Source organism: Diuraphis noxia, unplaced genomic scaffold (assembly GCF_037042655.1).
Source record: "Diuraphis noxia isolate RWA-SAM2 unplaced genomic scaffold, SU_Dnox_SAM2 contig0001, whole genome shotgun sequence".
NCBI classification, from domain to species: domain Eukaryota; kingdom Metazoa; phylum Arthropoda; class Insecta; order Hemiptera; family Aphididae; genus Diuraphis; species Diuraphis noxia.
This window is the reverse complement of record NW_028301711.1, coordinates 60,987,954-60,993,953: the sequence shown is the minus strand read 5'-3', so window position 1 is coordinate 60,993,953 and position 6,000 is coordinate 60,987,954. Positions and strand designations below refer to the sequence as shown.

Below are 6,000 nucleotides of genomic sequence, written 5' to 3'. Positions count from 1 at the left end.
TATTATACACGTTATTACTTCATTTAAGGTACCAACAATCTAGATATTTAATAATAATTAGGTGTACTATACTATACAATATACATACATGTGCTTGTGCTGAAGATACCCTATAGTTGGACCAGTCTGTTTTCGACCAAAACCACGTACCCTAGTAGGTCAATGATTATTAACTATAATATTAATGTAAAAACAATGTTAATATATAAGGTATTTTTACATTTTAAATAATTTTCAATATTTCATTTTATGCAACTTATAATTTTAATAATTTTGCTATAGGTATAATATTAAGTATATAATATTATAATAATTATTACTAATATTTTCCATAATTTTACTGCAATTATATATACCTATTAGTTTTTTTTTTTTTATATATAATATTATAGGTACATATTGTGATTATTGTGAAATATTTATACAAAAATAATACTAATATATAAATAGATATTCTTATATTTTAAAAAATTTTCTAATACAGTTTCATGCATTTACACTAAGTTGTTTTAGTGTTACACCAAAATCCAAAATCAATTTTGTTAAAATCCTATTTTTCATAAAAATTATCGTTATTTTTAAAATTTTTTGCTTTTCCAGCCGCTTTTGATAACTAAATAAAAACTAACGGGGATTTTAAATTTTAACTTACCCAATGCATCAAAAAGATTTACATACCCATTGGAAAATTGTTAAAAATCAAAGCATTATTTCGACTGCTTATCATGTACACAGAAACACACAAAAAAATTAAAAATTTACAAATAAACACATATCATATTGTGATATCAATATATTTATTGCTTTGCTCTGAATCTAAAAATCGTTTAAAACAGTTTTTTGATTATTTGGAGTCGAGTGTCGTAAACAATTTGAAATCCTTACAGAAAATAAGTGTGCCCCATTTGTCTCTATAATATACTATACTCTAACCTAACCATATAGATATAAATAAATCGAGATATTAATATATGAATAGTATTTAAATCTATTTAATACAAAAATTATAACACATACAAAATAATACAACTTAGTTATTACCTATAGATTGCATTGTAGTGGTACACTGTCTAGTAAGTTGTAGATATTTTTCTTCTATATATCTAAAAATGGAGACAAAAATGTATAACAATTCCTCAATTGAGAACGGCTGGGCTCATTCTTTTTTTGTTGGGTTCGTAATTGCCAGGAAAAAGTTTTTACGGATGAAAAATTTGAGAAAGTTAAATAAACAAATGCTCTCGAGAACAGCTCAACTTATTTTTAGGATGGAAATTTTTATTTATTTATAAATGGTTGCTTTAGTGACGGTTATTATTAGTGATAGTTATATATACTTAAATTTTAAATGTATAGATTATGATATATAAAATTAATCAAAGTTGCAATAACGCAGGACACAGAGGCGGTTTGAGTATACTATTTTTGGTGCACTGCACCACCAATGTTAAGGGGGTGGGTGGTCTTGGTTGAGCATGTGCTGACCGCAATGTTTAATTTTAATGTTTAATAAATGAAAAAAGTTTATTAAGTACCTAATCAATGACATATGATAAATGATAATCGTGGCTGAAACTGTTGATAAAACTAACCTAACCTTATCATAACCACTTATTTGACAATAGGTCTATGGTAATAATTCAATTGCCTGTGGTAAAATGTTAACGTCTCTTTAGTGTGCATCTATGTGCATCTAAAGCCACAAATTTCTATGTAATTAAAAAAGAGTTATGTGTTTGTGACTTACAAAATATGCCTCCTATAAGGCGGTGGACAAATTTAGTCAGAAGAACCCGAAATTCAAGGATCCTAATTAATTAATTAATTAATGGCAATGGAGGGATTTACTTCTTATACACTCCTGGTGGTTCAGGAAAAATGTTTTTAATTACTTTAATATAGGTGACAATTCGTTCAAAAAATGAAATTGCTCTAAATTTTGATTCGTAAATCGTCAGTCATTGCAGCAACTTTGTTTGAAGGCGGTTGAACAACAGACCCCATTCAGCTTTAAAATTTCCATTGAATATACAGGGCAACGAAAATCTGACTTGCAATATTTCCAAACATTCGGCAATAGCAGAGGCATGTAAACTAATAGAGTGTGGGGCGAATGTACGATGGTGCTTAAAAAAACTTTAGTGGCTTTAGATAGAACCTTAAAAAATCTACGGAACAACCAAAACAAATTTGGTGGTGCAATGATTTTATTATCAAATCATTTTCACAAAACATTGCCAGTGGTACCACATTCAACGCAAGCTGATGAACTGAATGCATGTTTAAAGTCCTCCAATCGTGGAAACATCTCGAGATATTACATTTAAGCAAGAATATACGTGTCATGTAGCAAAATGATCAATCTAGAGATATATATTCTCAAAACAACTCATTGATATTGGTAATAGCAATTTTCCTAAATATCTGCTGACTGTATGCATCCCCTTTCCTAAAACTTTTTATCAATTAACACAATCAAAAGCTAAACTCATTCAAAAACATAAAAATTAATAAACTTCTTGGTATTATACACCAAGAATTAATAAGTAGCGAAGAAATACTGGCTCGAAAAATTGACCACAACGACAAGCTCTAATATCAATAAAGTCATGCAACCATACACTTTACAACAAAACATATATGTTAACTGTTTAGTAGTTATCATTAATTCGTTCGTGCTATTTATACGAAAAGTCATGAGTACAAATAAAAGTTTGATGAAGCACCGGTGGACACACACATGGGAGAAGTCTATCTTATGCGATAAAATATTTTACAAGTCATTCGTCGTTCATTACAAAGTCATTTAGTTAAAAAAAAGTAATTTGACAGTAAACCAGAGGACACACACTGGAGAGAAGTTTTATCCATGCGATATATGTGACAAGTCGTTCAATCAAGTATGCAATTTGATCATATACCAGAGGACACACACGGGAGAGAAACCTTACCCATGCGATATATGCAAAAAGTCGTTCAGTACAAATAATAGTTAGTATAGTCAGGTAACCATACATTTTACAATAAAAAATATATACGTTTACTGTTTAGTAGTTATCATTAATTCGTCCATGCGATTTATACGAAATGTCATGAGTACAAATAAAAGTATGACGAAGCACCGGCGGACACACATAGGAGAGAAGCCTTACCCATGCGATATATGTGACAAGTCGTTCAATCAAGTAGGTAATTTGATCGTACACCAGAGGACACACACTGGAGAAAAGCCTTACCCATGCGATATATGTGACGAGCCATTTAGTTAAAAAAAGTAATTTGACAGTACACCAGAGGACACACACCGGAGAGAAACCTTACCCATGCGATATATGTGACAAGCCATTTAGTACAAATTATAGTTAGTATAGTATATTTAACCATACATTTTATAATAAAACATGTATTTTAACTGTTTAGTAGTTATCATTAATTCGTCCGTGTGATTTATACGAAAAGTAATGAGTACAAATAAAAGTATGATGAAGCACCGGCGGACACACACGGGAGAGAAGCCTTACCCATGCGATATATTCGACAAGTCGTTCAATCAAGTGGGTAATTTGAACGTACACCAGAGGACACACACGGGAGAGAAACTTTACCCATGCGTTATATGCAAAAAGTCGTTCAGTACAAATGATAGTTAGTATAGTCATGTAACCATACATTTGATAATAAATCATATATGTTAACTGTTTAGTAGTTATCTTTAATCCGTCCATGCGATTTATACGAAAAGTCATGAGTACAAATAAAAGTATGACGAAGCACCGGCGGACACACACGGGAGAGAAGCCTTACCCATGCGATATATGCGAGAAGTCGTTAAGTACAAATTATAATTTGTAGAAGCACCGGCGGGCACACACAGGAGAGAAGTCTTTATTGTGTGATATATGTGACAAGTCGTTCATTACAAATTATAGTTCGATCAAGCACCGGCGGACACAAACAGGAGAAAAGTCTTTCTTGTGCGATATAATATGTGACAAGTCATTTAGTTAAAAAATAATAATTTGACAGTAAACCAGAGGACACACACTGGAGAGAAGTCTTATTCATGCGATATATTCGACAAGTCGTTCAATCAAGTGGGTAATTTGATCGTACACCGGCGGACACACACGGGAGAGAAACTTTACCTATGCGATATATGCAAAAAGACGTTCAGTACAAATAATAATTAGTATACTCAGGTAACCATACATTTTACAATAAAAAATATATAAGTTTACTGTTTAGTAGTTATCATTAATTCATCCTTGCGATTTATACGAAATGTCATGAGTACAAATAAAAGTATGACGAAGCACCGGCGGACACACACGGGAGAGAAGCCTTACCCATGCGACATATGCGAGAAGTCGTTAAGTACAAATTATAATTTGTAGAAGCACCGGCGGACACACACAGGAGAAAAGTCTTTCTTGTGCGATGTAATATGTGACAAGTCATTTAGTTAAAAAAAGTAATTTGACAGTAAACCAGAGGACACACACTGGAGAGAAGTTTTATCCATGCGATATATGTGACAAGTCGTTCAATCAAGTATGCAATTTGATCATATACCAGAGGACACACACGGGAGAGAAACCTTACCCATGCGATATATGCAAAAAGTCGTTCAGTACACACACTGGAGAGAAGTTTTATCCATGCGATATATGTGACAAGTCGTTCAATCAAGTATGTAATTTGATCATACACCAGAGGACACACACGGGAGAGAAACCTTACCCATGCGATATGTGTGACAAGCCATTTAGTAAAACTTATAGTTAGTATAGTATATGTAACCATACATTATATAATAAATCATGTATTTTAACTGTTTAGTAGTTATCATTAATTCGTCCGTGCGATTTATACGAAAAGTAATGAGTACAAATAAAAGTATGATGAAGCACCTGTGGACACACACGGGAGAGAAGCCTTACCCATGCGATATATGCAAATAGTCGTTCAGTACAAATAATAGTTAGTATAGTCAGGTAACCATACATTTTACAATAAAAAATATATAAGTTTACTGTTTAGTAGTTATCATTAATTCGTCCGTGCGATTTATACGAAATGTCATGAGTACAAATAAAAGTTTGACGAAGCACCGGCGGACACACACAGGAGAAAAGTCTTTCTTGTGCGATGTAATATGTGACAAGTCATTTAGTTAAAAAAAGTAATTTGACAGTAAACCAGAGGACACACACTGGAGAGAAGTTTTATCCATGCGATATATGTGACAAGTCGTTCAATCAAGTAGGTAATTTGATCGTACACCAGAGGACACACACTGGAGAAAAGCCTTACCCATGATATATATCGCAGAGATGTGAGACTGAAAAGATTCTGAAATTTTCAAGTGAAACTTTTCATGAAATTTGAAAAGTTTCAAGGCTATTGAAATGAAAAGTATTAAAACTTTTCAATATCAAAAATTTAATTTCATAATCGTACGTATACAGTATTGACTTGTTAGTTAGTTACATACTTACATACCTACATTGGCTACATTGTAATGTTTACAAAGGTTTTTCATATTTTATAGTTTTATATAAGTACCTATTTAATATTGTTGAGACTGTTAAATAATAATATCTTAATCTATGCTAAGAACAGTTAATATTTAAGTTGGTTATAGACTTAAATAATTTAAAAAAAAATTAAAGGTGTATAAAAGTGTTAAGTTAAAAGTTTCAATTTTTTTTTGAAAAGTTTCATGAAAACATGAAAAGTTTCTGAAAAGTTTCAACAGGTCTGTGAAAACATGAAATTTTACATCTCTGGATATATGCAAAAAGTCGTTCAGTACAAATAATAGTTAGTATAGTCAGGTAACAATACATTTTACAATAAAAAATATATAAGTTTACTGTTTATTAGTTATCATTAATTCGACCGTGCGATTTATACGAAATGTCATGAGTACAAATAAAAGTTTGACGAAGCACCGGCGGACACACACGGGAGAGAAGCCTTACCCATGCGACATATGCG

The 6,000-nt window shown here is 31.8% G+C and overlaps 1 pseudogene; it reads left to right on the top strand.

Moving 5' to 3' along the window:
* Positions 1-2,120: 2,120 nt before the first annotated feature.
* On the top strand, positions 2,121-4,785 carry LOC107167180 (uncharacterized; annotated as a pseudogene).
* The last annotated feature ends 1,215 nt before the right edge of the window (positions 4,786-6,000 follow it).